This window comes from Puma concolor, chromosome E1 (genome assembly GCF_028749965.1).
Source record: "Puma concolor isolate L17-30 chromosome E1, mPumCon1.1.hap2, whole genome shotgun sequence".
Classification (NCBI taxonomy): domain Eukaryota; kingdom Metazoa; phylum Chordata; class Mammalia; order Carnivora; family Felidae; genus Puma; species Puma concolor.
The window spans coordinates 13,173,101-13,192,463 of NC_141680.1; the positions used below are offsets into that span (position 1 = coordinate 13,173,101).

A 19,363-nucleotide genomic window follows, 5' to 3' on the forward strand; every position below is an offset into this window, starting at 1 on the left:
GAGCACAGTCCCTAAGCGATGAGCGTCCAGAAGCTTCGAAGATGGCCCGCTGACAGAAGACAGGGAGTTAACCTGGGAAATTAATTAATTGATTAAATTGTGTTTTATTTAAAGTCCGTTTTCTTTCTATTCCATATTATCCTTAGGAGAAAGTGACAGCATGTTTGATTTGATGCTTAACCCTACGTCTGTAATTTTTTATTTTACAAAAAGTAAGAATAGGCTTTCTGAGTGGAAGACCATTGATCGGCACAGTTCCCCAAACCAGAATGGAACAACGTTTGTTAGATGTGGCTTGTCCATTTAGAAATGGGGATGCTTACAGGAAATACACAAGCTGGCTCTGGGTTAGACAAAACGCCAGTCCCAGTGCCATGCCTTCCTCCTTGTGTGATGTTGGACGGGTCACCTGAGCTCTCTGACCCTGGCGTCCTTCCTTCTCAATCAGAGAAGGTGATCCCTCCACCACAGAGCTGTTCGAGACTTACCTGAGGCAGAGCGTGCGTCAGCACATATCTAAGGACAGGTAGCAATCCCCAATAGTCAGCGAATGATTAGAGGTCATTTTTAGTCACTTGCCTAAATGGCACGGGGTGACCAGTCTTGGGGTCTGTTGGTTCTGGTCCTGCTTCTGTGCTTTTTCGTGTCTCATGGCCTGTTTCTACTTCTAGGCCCCCCTTGATCCACACTGACCTTGTGTGTTTGGAGGGCTGGGCGGCATGCAGCCCCCTCTGTGCCCACCCTGAGTCCTTAAGTTCCGGGTCTTATTTAATCTTACTAACAATGCTCTGAGCCAGTACTAACACTGTCCTCGCTTTTTAGATGACAAAACTGAGCCATGGTGCGTTTAGGACTTGTCCAGGACCACAGGGGGAGGAAGTGACCAAGACTCAGCCTGAGGTGAGTCTGATTCCTGGGCCCTCACAGCCACACAAAGTTCATGTCTCACAAAGCTCTACTACTGTCTTCACCCACAATTCAGCCAGTGTGTTCCTGTTTCTCTTGAACTAGCTTTTGTATATTTTCTTGTTACCAAAGTATTGTATGCTTATTGTAGCAAACTTTGAAAATACTGATATACATTAAAGAAGAAATTTACATTCTCCTGTAATTCCACAGTCCAGAGAATCTGTACGTCAGCGATCTTCTGTCTTCATGTTTTGGTTTATTTCCTTTCCATTTTAAATATTTGCATGATATAAAAGACACTATGCTTTCTTTAACCAAATCCTTAGTGTTGATTTGGTTCAGATTATTTCTCACGTTAGAGTAAATATTCTTATAATTACAATACTGTATCTAATTATTTATTTGGTACAAATTTCCAGAAATGAGAATTTCAATTTTAGGCCAAACAGAAACCTTTTAAAGCTTTGTGATTTGTACATATCACCAATGGGCCAAGCCCGAAGGGCTGTAGAGTATATAGCTCCAGTCTTTGCCAAGTGGTATGGTATTATATCAAAAGATTCTTATCTTTCAATAGAAAAGAACATTATCTCAGTCTCCATTCATTCAAGAGGTTGATGTTTTTGCTCTTTTCTTGCAGGCATTTGTATTTGTTTATGAGAAACTTCCAGCTTATGTGTCTTACCATTCTTTTCTTGTTGGAATGTTTATTTTATTATAGATTTGTAGAAGCTGTTTATTAGGAATATCAGACTTCTGTCAAATATGTCCCAAATAGCAGTTTGAGTTTGTGGTGTTGCTTTTATATTTGACATGAAAATATTTAACAGTGTTGTTTAGCAAAACCCATTAAGCTTTTTTCTATGTAGTTCAGCATTCAGGATGATGCTTACGTATGATTTGGCTGGGGCTGCCATAACAAAATTCCACAGACCAATGTGCTTAATCAACAGATTCTGAATTTCTCACAGTTCTGGACTCTAGAAGCACAAAATCACTGTGTGGTCAGGGCTGGTTTCTCCTGAGGCCTCTTTGCTTGTCTTGCAGATGACGACTTCTCACTGTGTCCTCATATAGTCTTTCTGTATATTCATCCGTGGTGTTTCTTTGTGTGTCCAAATTTCCTCTTCCTCTAGGGACACCAGGCATATTGAAGTAAGGTATACTTTAATGATACTTCATTTTTTTTTTTTTTACTCATCTCTTTAAAGGTCCTATCTACAAACACAGTCACCTTCTTTTTGTTTTTAACGTTTATTTATTTTTGAGAGATAGAGACAGAGCACAAGTGGGGGACGGGCAGAGAGAGAAGGAGACAGGCGCCAGGCTCTGAGCTGCCAGCACAGAGCCCGACGCAGGGCTGGAACCCACGAACCCTGAGATCATGACCTGAGCCAAAGTCAGATGCTTAACCAGCTGAGCCACCCAAGCGCCCCCAAACACAGTCACCTTCTAAGGCACTGGGAGTTAGGGCTTCAACATATGAATTTTGGGGAACACAAGTCAGGCCATAACAGTTTATAAAGGTCTTCCCCATGTCAAGATTTATAGTTTCATCTTGATGTTTATGGTATCAAAGTTTATATTTCAATGCCACTTGGAATTTATTTTGATGTGTGGCATGGGTTTTATTGAGAAAAATATAAAGAAAGGTTTATAGGTAATATAAATGACAGTTTAAAGAATACTAATAAAATAAATACTCATGTCGTCACCACCCAGCTTCAGAAATAGAATATTCTACTTCTTCTGTGTATCTCAGCCTATGATATTTCCTTGCTTTTACTACAGATTTTCACCTGCACGTGTAATCTTTTTAAAAATGTTTTTAATGTTTATTTTAGAGAGACAGAGAGAGAGAGACAGAGACAGAGACAGAGATAGTGAGTGGGGGAGGGGCAGCGAGAGAGGGAGACATGGAATCTGAAGAAGGCTCCAGGCTCTGAGCTATCAGCACAGATCCCGATGTGGGGCTCGAACCCACAAGCTGGTGAGATCATGACCTGAGCCAAAGTTGGATGCTTCACTGACTGAGCCACCCAGGCAGCCCTGCATGTGTATTCTTGAACAATATAGTGGCTTTTCCTCACATAGGGACTATCCTTTTGTGACATAATTTTTATTTTGTGTGTAATGTTGTCTCTGAGATTCATCCATGTTGTGGCATGCAGTTGACATACTTTTACAGTTTACCAGTCCATACTTCGCTATACCAAAGTCTCTCTCATCATTTTAATGGACATTTAAGTGTTTCCAGCTTGTTGCTCTTATGGGAATGCATCTGCTTTATGTTTTAGATAAGAATTAATGAAACAAGCAAGATACTCATTCAAACGTAGAATACAATGGCAACAGTGGATGCTTCTGGTAACAGGGATCGCGGTTCCTGCTATTCCTCATCCAAGCCTGCCTTTTCATTATTATTCTTAAACATTTGCCCAACTATGAAATGTGAAAGGGTGTTTGACTTTGATTTCAATTTGCATTTTATGTATTACTAATGACATTCAACATCTTTAAAAAAATTTTTTTAAGGTTTTATTTTATTTTAGTATATTTAAAAAAAATTTTTTTATAACATTTATTTATTTTTGAGACAGAGAGAGACAGAGCATGAATGGGGGAGGGTCAGAGAGAGGGAGACACAGAATCTGAAACAGGCTCCAGGCTCTTAGCTGTCAGCACAGAGCCCGACACGGGGCTTGAACTCACCGATCGTGAGATCATGACCTGAGCCGAAGTCAGCCACTTAACCAACTGAACCGCCCAGGCGCCCCAGCATTTTATTTATTTTAGAGAGACAGAGAGACAGAGTGTGAACAGGGGAGGGACAGAGAGAGGGAGACACAGAATCCAAAGCAGGATCCAGGCTGTGAGCTGTCGGCACAGAGCCTGACGCGGGGCTTGAACTCATGAGCTGGGAGTTCATGACCTGAGCCGAAGTTGGATGCTCAACTGACTGAGCCACCCAGGTGCCCCAACATTCAGCATCTTTTAAAATCCTCATTGACCATCCATAGTTCCCCTTCCATGAAATGCCTATTTTTTTTCTTTTTGCCATCTTTTAATATTTATTTGTGAAAGTTCTTACAGGTATCACCTCCCACTTCATGGCTCTTCTTTTCCTTCTCTTCATGGTGTCTCTAGATGAGCATGAGTTCTTAATTATAATATGATCATATTTATCAATGTTTCTCTTTATGTTTTACACTTTGTGTGACTCTTAAAGACATTTTTCATTCCCCTGACATAATAACATTCTTTTATGTACACTTCTAAAGATTTCATGCTTTCTGTCTTCCACCTTTAATCTTAAATTTACTTAGAGTTGATATTTATGTGTTATCTCTGATGAAAGGCCGCTCCCCTTCCAACAAAGCCTGGGGGAAGAAATGCCATACCACCCCCTCCATATCCACCTTCACCCAAAGCTACATATGGGCTTAAGATTCCATCTCTGAGGCTATTAGGGCTACAAGAAAAGGTAGAACAGGACAAGGGGGCAGAGAGAGATGGGGGGGCTGCTATTTGCAGTGGATGATGGAGAAGCTCTAAAAGGGGGCATTTAAGTAGAAGCTATGAAGACAAAAAAGGAATGAGCCACTTAAATGCAAGAGGAGAAGCACATTTCAGGCAGACCAAAGAGCACATGGAAATGCTCTGCAGCAGGGCAGTGCCTGGATATTTCAAAGAATGTCAAGGAGACTAGTGTGTTTAAAGCATGTGTGTGAGGAGGAGAGGGTGACGGGATTCTGATTTATTGTCACAAACTCCTTCTCTCCAAATCAGCCCCTATCCCTCTACCCGCTTGGAAAACTTCTCCCTGCCTTTCAAGAAACAACTCAGAGCTTCTTCTGGTTCCTGGACAGATCAAGCTGTAGCTCTAGTACACTGTGGTGGCCTTAACTTCCTGTGTCACCACTAGACAGTGAGTTTCATAGAGACAGATTGCACTTGTTTCATTTTTGTATCCTTAGTGATAAGAATGGTCACAGCTCACTCAATACTGAATGAGTGAACAAATAAATGCAACAATGAGTGATTGTAATGAATGACCTTTCCTTTTGTCTTTACCTTAGGCCACTGAGAGCCAGGTATAGGAGTTCAGGGCCACTGCTACACAGAATCTAGAAATGGTCAGTTCTGCCTTTCCCCATCTAGGAGCATTTTAGAAATGAGTTCAGGCCACAGCTTCCTACCAGGTCCCCTCAGTGAGAGGTAGTGATTGGCCAGCCCCATGTCTGTCTGTGCTCTCCTTGTTGTCTTGGAGGGTTGACCTCTCCCTGGCTCGGTGCTTCTTGACTCCCCTTGGCTGTCCCTGATTCACGGGTACCTAATTGGTACAGGGAACTGAAGATGTGAAGTTTTTCTTTGACTTGGGTTGGACATCAGAACCCTGATTGGTATGAGCTTGCTTGAGTCAGCAGGATGTCAGCTGTCCATGGACAAAGGGCTGGCCATGCCTCCCTGGTCAGCTTTGCCTCAAAGAGAACCTCTTGTCCTTTCAGCCCTGACTCTGCCTGTTCCCTAGCCTCACTGGACCTCCTACATATCACAACGTCTGCTGCTCCTCACCCTAAGTACAGGAAGTAGATAACTTCTTCCTGATACTGAGAATGTCTGGGGCAGTGAGTTATGTGGCCAGCCCCAGCTTTAGAGTACAGTGATCAGCAGGGACCTGGCCAGCAATGTTGCGTAGTCAGGATGAGCATAGTGGGCAAAGATGTTTGTGACCAAATAAGTCTTACCCAATAGGGTCAGGGGGACCAGGGTGGAATGAGGTGTCCTAGAGGTTCAGGATTTCATAGAGCAGACCACAGCCCAGGAGAAGGCAGAGCCTTCACAGCAGATGGAGAGAGGAATAGGAAAACTGGGAATTGAATGTGAACCTAGTGCAGGGAAGGCAATACAAGAGGGAAAAAAGAAGCAGGGGTACCATTTAAAAAAAAGAAGAAGAAGCAGGGGTGCCTGGGTGGCTCAGTTGGTTAAGCGTCCAACTTCAGTGCATGTCATGATCTCACAGTACATGGGTTTGAGCCCCGTGACAGGCTCTGTGCTGACAGTGAACACTTAAGAGGATAGATTTGATTTGCTAACTACGTTAATACCTTTAAAACCAGATGAAGATAATTCTTGTCTAGGAATCACAAGAAGTTCAACTGACTTTTGTGTTTTGTGCGCTGGTTTCCGCTTGTTCCTGGCACTCCGAATTCCCTTTCCCTGTGCACACAGATGACTGTCACGGGGTCTTTTGTAGATGCCCAGTGATACTGGTTTCCAGTTCTGCACTTCACACATGTGTGGGCATCACCAGTCATCTTCAGGCTCCTGATGGTCTTCCCTAAGGAATTCACAAGTGCTCCTGGTTTCAACTGCAGAGTTTTATTTTTATGCATTTTTGAGATAGATACAGAGACAGAGCACGATCAGGGGAGGAGCAGAGAGAGAGGGAGACACAGAATCTGAAGCAGGCTCCAGGCTCTGAGCTGTCAGCACAGAGCCCAATGCGGGGCTTGAACCCACAAACCCTGAGGTTGTGATCTGGGCCAAAGTTGGATGCTTAACTGATGGAGCCACCCAGGTGCCCCTCAACTGCAAATTTTATATACAAGTATCTACACTGCATGCTGAAGAGTTTAGTTTTAGTGATGTAGGAAGAAGTTTGATCATGACTTGTTTTGGGGAAAGGCAGTGAAGTATCTTAAATTTCTGCTCCCAATTGATGCTAGCAAAAGACAATGGTTCTAATGAAGAAATGATCTCTTGAAAACTTTATATATATTATATATGTGTATATATATATATATATAATAATGATCAACCAGCATAAATGTGACCAGGCACAATCAGGCACCTTGCCCAAATCCACACACCTGTGACTGGTAGGCTTCCCGGAATGTTTCCCCATTGTGGCTTTTATTTCTTATGTTGGAACACTCATTTCTTCTTTCTTTTTAAGGAGTACAAAATTATATGTGTTTAGTGTAGACTATCTGGAACATATAACATGTGTAAAGGAGAAAATAAAATTTTTCCTATGCAGAGATGACCATTGTTAACATTTTGGTAATTTTTTGTTAGTCTTTAAGAAAATTGTATATGTGTACATACAATTTTTACAAAATTGTTACTCAGTTTTCACTGATACGACTTTGTATTTTGTCTACCGTTTTCAACCACCACAGCAGCAGGTACAAGACTGCTTCTCCCTTACAAGGAGCTCTGGCTGTGAAGCAGGCTCAAACGAGTGTTTGGGTTTTGTTTTGTTTTTTTTTTAACGTTTATATATTTTGAGAGACACAGTGACAGAGCGTGAGTGGGGGAGGGGGAGAGAGAGGGAGGCACAGGATCTCAAGCAGGCTTCAGGCTCTGGGCTGTTAACACAGAGCTCAACATGGGGCTTGAACTCACAAACCATGAGATCATGAGCCGAAGTCTGACGCTTAACTGACTGAGCCACCCAAGTGCCCCAAACAGGTGTTTGAAGTGAGAAATGAGGTATGATTATTTCATGGCCTTGATAAGACCAAGAAAGGCATTGTTATGTTTTTGAATGGCATGTCTCAGATATTTGAATAGGATATTAAACAGCATTTCACACAGGGGTACTGGGTTGACTCAGATGGTTGAGTGTCCCAACTCTTGATTTTTGCTCCAGTCATGATCTCAGTGTTGTGGATCAAGCCCCACATTGGGCTCCGTGCTGAACATGGAGCCTGCTTAAGATTTTCTCTCTCCTCCCTCTGCCCCTCTCCCCCACTGGTTCTCTGTCTCTGTCTCTCTCAAAACAAGACAAACAACAGCATCTCCCAACTAAACAATCATGATATTTATTAATGAGGTTTAGATACCAATATTTCTTAATGAAACTAAACCGTAGTGAAAACCAACCTGACCACCAAAAATCTGACCGCTCACAACGTGATGATCTTTTCTCATGTTTAGGAAACAAATAATTCTGTGCTGTCGGCACACCCAGGCGCCCCAACATATTTAGAAACCACATCCAAATACTGCCATCTTCAAATTTGAAATATAATGCCTTTGATGGTAACATACTCAGAGTTAGCATCTGAAAAACAAATTGCCCTCGATGATAAATCTCTGTAACTCATGGGCCCAATTTCACTAGAATATCCTGCACAATCTGACACGGCCCACAGAACACTTGATGTTATTTCTGATCATCTGTAGTGTGAATTTGAATTTTATAATTTAGAGAAATAGAGAACGAGAGAGGAGACAAGTACTTTGAATCTGATCATTTCCTTAAATATAAATGAGCCAGTGAAGTATGACTATTTTTATTTTTATGGCATTTAAAATCAATTTTTTTAAAAAGAGGTTAGAGTGGGAGAGAGCCAAAGCATAAGAGACTGTTGAGAACTGAGAACAAACTAAGGGTTGAAGGGGGGAGGGAGGGAGGAGAGGGTGGGTGATGGGTACTGAGGAGGGCACGTTTTGGGATGAGCACTGGGTGTTGTATGGAAACCAATTTGACAATAAATTTCATATATAAATAAAAAAAAATAAAATAAAATAAAATCAATTTTTTTAAGTTTATTTATTTATTTTGAGAGAGAGAGAGAGAGAGAGAGAGAGAGAGAGAATGAGAACCAGTGGGGGAGGGGCAAAGAGAGAGGGGGACAGAGGATCCAAAGTGGGCTCCACACTGACAGGAGTGAGCCTGACATGGGGCTACAAGCCCATGAACCATGAGATCATGACCTGAACCAAAGTCTAACACTTAACTGACTGAGCCGCACTGGCGCCCTAAGTATCACTATTTTTTAAAGATTGTTGCACACTTTACGTTTTCTGATGAATATATTATAAATTTTACTTACTTTTTGTGGTGAGCATGTGTAACCAGTGTCCATTAATTGGTCTGCATGGACAAGAAAGTTTTGTTGCAAAGCAAGGTATCAGTAGGGGTTATTTGAGGTGAAGAGTGAGAGGAAAAAAGTGACCCAGTTTCATGATTTTACCTAAATCAAAATTAAGAGTTGAATATGCTCTCTCATGACAATGTATAGCTGGCTAGGATGAAGGGAGGGGAAGCAGGAAGGTGAACACAGGTGGAGAGTGAAGGTTGAAGTGAGGGCTAAAAAGGTACATGAATAACATGGAAGAAATCAGCAATGATTTGTCACAAGCTAACTAATGGCCATCGATAATTCTCCAAAGTAGAAAATAAAATGATGTAAAATCAAAATAAAGCAACTATATAAAATAATAAAAAATGCAATGATATGAAAATAAGTTACATAATTATATTAAAAATTATATAAAATTGATACAATAAAATTATAAAATAATCATATAAAATAGGATAATATATATACTAATAAAAATAAAATAAATATACACATAATTATATAAAATAAAAGTATACCAAAGATCACAGTGAAAGGATCTATTGTTTAAATTCTAGTTTTATACGTTTCTTATTCTGCAATTTAACATTATACTAAGAAATTTGTCATATTTTTGAAATGCTCATCCTGGTTTTTATTGTATTTATCATTGCTTTGAACTGAAATAAATCTTCCTGAACTTTTCTCAATAACTTCAGTAAGTCTTTAGCCAGCTCCTTTTTCCTTGGGGTCCAAATACACTTAAGGCAGGTCTCAGTTCTGTGGGTTTGTCTTGCCTTCTTACTGATTCATCTGGTGTTTGAAGATGTTTATCCCATTTATTTCACTTTTTTTTATTAAAAAAAAATTTAGGTCTATTTATTTTGAGAGAGCGAGTGAGCATGAGTGGGGGAGGGGCAGAGACGGGGAGAGAGAGAATTCCAAGCAGGCTCAGTACCATCAGCACAGGGCCCAATGCAAGGCTCGAACTCATGAGATCATGACCTGAGCTGAAATCAGGAGTCAGATGCTTAACTGACTGAGCCACCCAGGTGCAGGTTTTCACTTTTTAAATGGATGTAGTAGGAATGGCGAGGTTTTCTTTTTCTATTACCATAGGTACAGCTCATTGGCTCTGGCTCATCCTGTAAAATTTCCAAGTAGCCCTGAAATCTTGGCCATGTGTCCATGCTGGCACTCAACAGTATGAACCACGCCACCTAGCTCCTGGAAGAGTACAGATTTCCTAAATTTAAAAGCTTATCTCCACCCCCCGCTCCCTTCCTGCCTGCCTTCCTCAAACACTGGAATGCCTGTTAGGTGCCAAGAACCAACCTGATGCTGGTTAAATACTTTTTAAAAGGACAAATGTAAAGAAAAAGTCCCCTGTGTTTACCTGCTCAACCATATCCTCTCCCCCCACATCTTGGCAACCGCTGATCTTTCTACCACTTGTATGATTTTGCCTTTTCTAGAATGTCGGTAATTGGAACAACAGAGGATATAGCCTTTTCAGACTGACTTCTTTCACTTAGCCAAACGCATTCAAGTCTCACTCGTGACTTTTCATGCCTTAATTGCTCGTTCCTTTTTACTGTTGAATAATATTTCATTGCATGGATGTACCACAGTTTGTGTAGTCTTTTACTTTTATTTATTTTTTTATTATGAAGATTACATTTTTTAATCTTAATTTTAATTTTTATTTTGTTGAGTGAGAGAGAGAGAATACGTGTGCTAGCAGAGGAGGGGCAGAGAGAGAGGGAGAAAGAGAATCTTAAGCAGGCTCCGGGCCCAGTGCAGAGCCCGACACAGGACTCAGTCTCACAACCATGGGATCATGACCTGAGCGGAAATTCAGAGTCCAACACTTAACCAAATTAAAAATGTTCTCCAGGGGCGCCTGGGTGGCACAGTCAGTTAAGCGTCTGACTTCGGCTCAGGTCGTGATCTCATGGTTTGTGAGTTCAAGCCCACATCAGGCTCTCTGCTGACAGTGCGGAGCCTTGCTTGGGATTCTCTCTCTACCTCTCTCTCTGCCCCTCCTGGCTTACACGCACACATTCTTTCTCAAAATAAAACAAACTTAAAAGTTGTTTTTAAATAATAAAAATTAAAAAAATAAAATGAAATAGAATCACATATGATCAACTATCTTTTTCATAGAAAATACTACAAAATGTATTTTTATCACATATCATTAACTCATACTGAGATTGTTACCATCTCTTCAATCAATACATTGAGCTATACAGAAATGTCAAGACTAGTATTGTGCCCATGTGCTCCACATCCGGAGGTGATGTGAAATGGTTAACAATGTCAGCTCTTACTCTGCTGCCGTGTGCAACTGAGGAGACTATGAGGCTAATCCCAAACAAAAAAGGGGAGCAGAAAAAGGGTCCCAGGCACTCCTGAGAAAAGGTCCTCAGGTAACTAAGAATCCTTGGCACTTCTGCTAAGAGGAAAGATTTGACAAGTTGATCAGTGTCTTTTTCCTACCCCAGTGCTTCCGCTGTTCCAATCCCCCACCCTTAGTAGGGCTGTCCAACGCAGCCAATGGCACAGCCCAAGAGTCCTCCTTTCATTCACATGTAATTACCTTCTGTTTTGAGGACAGAGGGGAAACAAGAGCTGAGGAAAAGCATTTCTCTGGGGCCTGAATAGATGTTTAGGGTTATAGGTTGCACACACCAGTGCTGAATGCCAGATCTTGGGTGCACTGTTCTTTAGGACATGTATTTCTTCATGTGTTTGTGATATGCATAGCTCTTAAAGTGTGGAGCCCATGGAAGGGACCTTTCTTGCCTGGTTGTAAGGACGATTCTAGGCACAGAAACTTATACCGCGTACTTTGCATTTTGCCATGCAGCATGAATGTGTGTCTCTACACATTCATACCAAGACACCAGGTTCTGTCAGTTCTGCTACCTAAATATTTCTTCATCCATCTCCTCTCTCCACCCCACTCTTCTGTGTGACTTCAGGCTCTCACCATCTCAATCCTGCCCAAGCCTTTTGCTCTTCTTGCCTCCATATTCACCCCTGTTCAGTTGTTTTCCATGCTGCTTTAGAGCAATCATTTTAAAAGGCCATTAGTCATCTTATTCCCGTGTATGGCTCTCCAGGGCCTCAATGATAAAATTAAAAGCACTTCCAATCCATGTCCTTCCTTTAGGCCTAATCTTTTACAAACCCGCCATTTAAAAGGGGTAGAGTAAATATGCCATTATGAATGTAAAGTTTGGAATTGGACACAACTGACCTATCACTTGTGAAACTTACTTAACCTTCTATAGGTCTAAGTTTTGTCCTCAATACAAAAGGGAAAAAGAATACTTCATTGTCTGGGTATCAGAGGCATGTGAAGCTGTTGATATACTGCTAAGATCATAGTTGATATGTAAGAAATGGTAGCTATTAGCATTTCTGCTAAAATTTAAGGTCCTTCATCATTTTTGCTCATTTAGTTTCCTGCTATGATAAGGTAGTATGAATGCTTCCAATTCCAAAGAGAACATGTGGAATTTGGAGACCTGTTCAGGTGTGAAAGAAAAAATGTAGGGGAAAAATCCTGGAGATGAGATGAAATTCCGTAGTCAGATGTTATTTTCAAAATAACATCTTGGTAGTGATAAGAAAATACAATGCTGACTTTGATACACCTGCCTCTTCCCCAGCCTGTTTTCAGAAAGGCAATTGCTGGAATGTAGATTGCTCTGGTTTTAGTCCCCTCTTCCCTAAAGTGATCTGGATCCATAAATAGCCATTGAGGTGATTTGGTTTTGATGTTGTATTATTTTTCTCATAAGAGATGGAATTACTCTGTCTTTAGGAAATTCCAGGAGCATATATATTTTTCTCTATCCTTTTTTAAATGCTGTTAAATGAAATCAGTTGCTGAGATTTCTCATTTCCAATACCCATATTTGACAAGAGAGGGTGGGAGAAATAAAATGACTTGAGCAGTGTAAAACAACAGCCAAAATTCATTATATTCATTCCTGTTTTTGTGCTCATTCTTAAGAGTACATTCTGCCCCAGTCAGACTCCAGTAGCAAATTTTCTAGGCAACATTCAGAAGAAACATAGGGCAAGGGTATTTCGTTACCAGAACAAAATACAATTTACCAGAATAAAATATAATTTACCAGTGTTTCGTTCCTGAATGAGGAATTTACTAAAGTTATAGTCTTCTCGTCCTAAAAATTCTTTACTATTAGTGCTAGTACAGCAAAGAATGTAGTTTGGAATGGCAGTAATGCAGCCTATTTAAATCAGATTTAAAAAAATAAAAATTTGTTCTTTCTCATCAATGGGAGTCATATTTCATGGGATAGGAGGAAATCATCAATGTTGTATACACGTTATTCCAGGCCTTTCCCTCTTGGATACAGATGGAAGTTTCTATGAATTCCTTGCAGAGCCATGTATTAAATGACAGTGGCCATGGGGATCTTCCATGAGAAAATCTTTCCATGAAAATCAGCCTTCTTGTTGCTCTTAATCTGGAAACAAGTGGACTGAGGAATCATTTTACAGCCTCTTCCTGGAATGTCATTTCTGACACAAATGAATTTCTGTGTAACTGAATGTATCATTTTATCGTAACCAGTTCAGTGGAATTTGAAAACTAAGTATTTCACATTATTTGTGTGAGGACTCCTGACTGTCACTATGGACAAACATCAGTGCACAATGTGCTGACTTCTGAGCTCGGGCCTCTCTTCTCTTTGTAACACTCTTCTTTGCCCTTCGGTTTGGTTTGGCTTGAAGATTTACTACCAGGTGTACAAGCCGGGATGTTGTGAAATAGCCAGAGAATTAGGGTGGCTCTTGTGGGTGTTTCTTGCTTCCTTATTTGTGTTCTTTAATTCAGAGTTCTGGAATAGTGAACATGTCAGAAATTTATCTTGTGGTGAGTAATAGTGGTCTTCTATTATGGAGATTTCCAGCAGAGGGCTGTGCTGATAGTTCAGTGTTTTAAAATATTTTGGGGGCACCTGGCTAGCTCAGTGGGTAGAGCATGTGACTCTTGATCTCGGGGTTGTGAGTTTGAGCCTCATTTTGGGTGTAGAGATGACTTAAAAATAAAACCAAGGGGCACCTGGGTGGCTCAGTTGGTTAAACATCCAACTCGATTTCAACTCAGGTCATGATCTCACAGTTTGTGGCATCAAGCCCCACATCAGGCTCTGTGCTGACAGTATGGAGCCTGCTTGGAATTCTTTCTCTCTTCCTCTTTCCCTACCCCTCCCTCTCTAAACAAACAAACAAACATTTTTAATTAAATTTAAAAAATTTTTTAAATAATTAGTTATTTTGAAAAGGACTCTGTGTTTGATACGGACCAGTGACAAAGATAGAAAAGGGCACTTTTCTTGCTGGTCTACAATGGACCCCATTCCATTGTTGGCACAAGAGTGACTTATAATTTGGCCCCATAGCCAGGTTAGATTGCAGGGGTCTATCTTCCCACCATTTGAATCTTGCTTAGGCAGCAGAAGTGACATGAACCAGTTGTGAGCCTAGATATTATTATGTATAGAACTTGTTTGTGTGACTTGTCATGCATTCCTTCCCAGAGCTGCACATACACAATCATGGGGGGCTTAGTTTACTTGTGCTCCATGGGTATCTGGCCTCGGGATCAGATTTGGCCCTTCAGTTCAGGATGCTAAGAAGGATTAATGTGCCTCACATTTCTCCTGGAGCCAGACCAGGATGGCCCCCTGGTATGGATCTGGAAGGGAAGAGGAATAAACAAATGCCCAGGCTCCTAAGATTGTGAGATAGGGTAAGAGAAACAGAAGGGAAAACAAACAAACAAACAAACAGCCGAGGACTGCACTTAGGTAAACTTAGTAAGTAAATATAAATTACACACGGATGGTACCTCTATTGCCCCTGCAGGAATAGTTAATTGGAAGCCTCACCTGAGCAGAGGACTCATTGCCCAGGACCCTCAATTGGGGCTCCAGTGCGGCTGTTCACCTCAGGGCTTCCCCCGCCAGAAGGTTGGATGTTGTGAGTACCCAATTTAATGAATTAAGCCTTCTTCGTTCTTCTTTATACTCCTCTCCCTCTTTATGTTTACTGTAATTGTTTAATTCTGTATATTCCTTTCCCTTATGATTAATAAAGCTTTCCTCCACGAAGCTGAAAGTGTGGCTATTGTGAATTACTGTTATTCAGAACAGGTATATCCCCAGAGACCTTTTCATTACTACGAAGATGGCCATTACCAGAAACCAAAAACCACAACCAATACCAGATAATAACAAGGACTGGCAAGAATATGGAAAAATTGGAACCCTATGCACTGTTGGCAAGAATGTAGAATGGCGAAGGTGCTATGGAAAACAGCATGGGAAGTCCTCAAAAACATTAAAAACAGAAGTGCCATATGTTCTGGCAATCCCACCCAATTCTTTATGTCCAAAAGAATCGAAATAAAGATCTTGAAGTGGTATTTGCACTCCCATGTTGATTGCCACGTTATTCATAATAGTCAAGAGGTGGAAACAACCAAAATGCCCACTGATGGATGAATCAATAAAGAAAATGTGGTATACATGTACAGTGGAATATTATTCAGCCATAAACAAAGAAGGAAATCCTGTCATGTGCTTCAGCTTGGATAAACTTTGATGGCATTATGCTAAATGGAATAAACCAGTTACAGAAGGAAGAATACTGTATGACGTGAGGTATCTAAAGTAGCAAATTTGTAGAAACAAAGTAGAATGTTAGTTGCCAGGGGCTAGAGGGAGGGGAAAATGGGGAATCTATATTCACAGGATATGGAACTTCAGTCATGCCAGATGAAAAGTTCTAGAGATCTGCTGTAAAACATTGTGCTGATAGTTAACAATACTGTATTGTATACTTAAAAAGTTAACAGGATAGAACTGATGTTATGTGTTTTTTGTGAAAAGGAAGAAAGAAAGAAAAAGAAAGAAAGACAGAAAAGAAAGAAGAAAAAAAGGAAGAAAGAGTTTCTGCCTATAGAGTAGGGAGATTTGGCAACAATTGTCTAGTGAAATTTCATAACTGTTATGGATCAGTGACTTGCACATGCTACCTATTCATCCCCCTTCAAAACAGGAGAGTCTAGGGGCGCGTGGGCGGCTCAGTCAGTTAAGCGTTCAACCTCAGCTCAGGTCATGATCTCACAGTTCATGAGTTCAAGCCCTGCGTCAGACTCTGTGTTGACAGCTTGGAGGTTGGAGCCTGCTTCAGGTTCTGTGTCTCCCTCTCTCTCTGCTCCTCCCCTGCTCATGCGCATGCATGCACCCCCCCACTCTCAAAAATAAATAAACGTTAAAAAAATTTTTAAACAAAAGAACCAGGAGGATCTATGTGCTTACTTTGTCTCAGTCTCACTATTATATGTCAAGTGTACATACTGGAAAATAACTTGTGTTTTCAATCACTTAGTCCTCAGATCGAGAGTGGCAGCCAGACCCAGTGTAGGTGACAAGATCCTAGACTTGAAACATGATAAGATTGGGTAAACCTCTTGGGGGTCTTGAGAGGAAGGGAGTATATTTTGTATGTGGGACTTATTTGAATGATTATGGTCGAGGAGAGGAAGACCATCTGTCTCCCCATCACCTGAATCAGGGCTGGCCTTGTGACTTCCTTTAACAAATAGAATGTGACAGAGGTGACTTGTGCCAGTTTCAAGCATAGACCTCAAGTTCTTGTTCTCTCTTAGAACCCCATTAGAAGACTCAGCTAGCCTTCTGGATACTGAGACACGTGGCTCGGCTGCCTCCAGTATCTCTCAAGCTGCAGCTGACCTTAGACACGTGAAAGAACCCAGCTGAAAGGAGAAACGCCACCCAGCTGAGCCCAGACTAAAACTCTCCGTCCTACAGAAGCATGACCTAAATAGTTGTTTTAAACCAGTAAATTTTAGCAAGAGCTAATTTATACCGCCCCAGACAATTTATTACCTTGTAAAATCTTAGTAGACGAGAGGCTTTCTTTAAAAAGTATAAAGTAGCAGAAGGATTCACTGCTACTTTCTAATCGAAAAGCCACTAATCCCAAACTGTTATTTTATTGTCACAAATGATTTTCAAAGTACCTGGCTGGCTCAGTCGGTAGAGCATATGACGCTCATGTGACACCTGAGTTCAAGCCCCACGTTGGACAAGGAGCCTACAAATAATTTTCTTTCCTTTTATTGTACATACAGCTTGCACTTCAGCATATAATGGGCTTGTTGAAACTTTTGAGTGTGGTGTGCTTAAACACACGTGTATGAGCTGTGTGAAGCTAGTAAAAGAGGCACTGGCTGTTTCTAGCGTCTTTCATAATGATTATGCAGACAAGTCATGAATTGACTCTCCAGTGAAAAAGAGAAAAACTTCCATTATTTTACTAATTGTACAGATCAAAGGGGCATTTCATTCGATGATGATTTCACATTAGCTGCATGGAATAATTGTTTTTCAGTCTTCTTTAATCCTAAGGCTATCCTAAGCTTCTTGTTTCACTGGAAACTTTGCCCCAAAAGGGATCTATTTATTCTATTACTGCTTTTATTCAGGAGATAACTATGGGGAAGTATACCAGTTTTTTTTTTTTAACACTTATTCATTTTTGAGAGAGAGACAGAGAGAGAGAGAGAGAGAGAGAACACGAGTGGGGGAGGGGCAGAGAGCAAGGGAGACACAGAATCTGAAGCAGGCTCCAGGCTCTGAGCTGTCAGCACAGAGCCGGATGCGGAGCTCAAACTCATGGACCGCCAGATCTCATGGACCTGAGCTGAAGTCAGACACTTAAGCGAATAAGCCACCCAGGTGCCCCCAAAAGTATACCAGTTTTAATGGAACATATCATAAACAGAATGGAAATGAAGCTCATCTTTTATAGCAGGACCTGTTCATGAAGACAGTCATACTGATTTTCTACCATATACAACTAAAAGGGAAACAACTCCATTTGCAATGGCATCCAAAAGGACAAAATACCCAGGAATAAATTTAACCAAGGAGGTGAAAACGTATACACTGCAAAGTATAAGACATTAATGAAGGAAATTGAAGAAGATACAAATAAATGGAAAGATATTCTTTGCTCATCTATTGTTAGAAATAATGTTGTTAACCACACTACCCAAAGCAATGCACAGATTCTGGGCAATCCCTATCAAAATTCCAGTGGCATTTTTCACAGAAATAGAATAATTCTAAAATTTGTATGGAGCCACAAAAGACCCTGAAAAGTTGAAGCAATCTTGAGAAAGAAGAAAGTGGAAGATGATTAAATTACGAAATTTCGGAAATTTTGGGTTTGAAAGTGAATGGCTAAGAAAGAATTCTTCAGATATTTTGGGTACAAAAAGGTCATTTTATTATAGCATGGGGACAGGACCTGTGGGCAGAGAGAGCTGCACTGGAATTGTGAGGAGTGATTTATTATATACTTTTTTTTTTTTGGTTAAAGTTTATTTAGAGAGAGAGAGAGAGAGAGAGCAGGGGGAGGGCAGAGAGAGAGGGAGACAGAATCCCAAGCAGATTCCATATTGCCAGCACAGAGCTCTGACGTGGGACTCCATCTCACAAACCCAAATGGTGAGATCATGACCTGGGCTAAGATCAGGAGTGGGACACTTTAACCCACTGAGCCACCCAGGTGCCCCTGATTGTATACTTTTAATTAGTGGGGGTTAGGATATTGTAAGTCTCTAAAGAATTTGGAAGCGAGGCTTTCAGGACCTTGAGGGGCTAGCTGCTGTTAAGATGATTTTTATTTTAGTCTTTAATAAAACATAAACATGAAGGCATGAATGCAGCCATGAGGTCCTTGAGGAAGATCACGCTCTGCATGTTTCAGGTATCTATCAGTGGGCTGCAGGCTGTAAGATTTAATTTAAGCTCTATTTCTCTTGCCTTTGTTTCTCTCATCATTTCCCTCCCCGCCAACAACTTTGACCGTTAAATCTTTGAGGTTGTTGAAGGTGGAAGGTCTCAAGTTCTGTAACTCCTTCCTGTTGAACAGGAGGGTAGAGATGTCCTCATCCTTACTTGTGGGTCAAGGTTGGTCAGTTGAGAATTTAATAGGATTAGGAAAGGTTAAGGCAGCTGTATCTAGAGTTGGTAACATATGGGTATCTCCTTGAGTAGAAAGGATCATCTGTCAGCTTGAAGTTAAGGCAGTGAGGGAGTCTCAGCACCAGGTGGAGAGACATGGGAAAAAACATCAAAACATGATTAGAATAACAAAAAGAAAAAGAAGCCTAAATAAGAGTCTTTTGAGGGGCACCTGGGTGGCTCAGTCGGTTGAACGTCCGACTTCGGCTCAGATCATGATCTCACGGTCTGTGAGTTTGAGCCCCACGTCGGGCTCTGTGCTGACAGCTCAGAGCCCGGAGCCTGCTTTGGATTCTGTGTCTCCCTCTCTCTCTGTCCCTCCCCCACTCATGCTCTGTCTCCCCCTGTCAAAAATAAATAAACATTAGGAAAAAAAGAGTTTTTTGATAGCTGACAAAAATCTTCCTTTAGTCCAGGAGTTTAACCAATTATCAAAGGAAAGAGAGGGATTGTTTAAAACACCAATTTTGAGTATTTATGTCAGAAACCCAG

The 19,363-nt window shown here is 41.0% G+C and overlaps 1 long non-coding RNA gene across 2 annotated transcripts in view; it reads left to right on the forward strand.

Moving 5' to 3' along the window:
- The window catches only part of LOC147574091 (uncharacterized), a 113,446-nt gene that overhangs the window by 6,974 nt on the left and 87,109 nt on the right, over positions 1–19,363 (forward strand). For both annotated transcript variants that reach the window (XR_015243917.1, XR_015243916.1), the window contains 2 exons: positions 823–900; positions 14,679–14,792. This is a non-coding gene — a long non-coding RNA (uncharacterized LOC147574091). The remainder of the gene's footprint in view (positions 1–822; positions 901–14,678; positions 14,793–19,363) is intronic.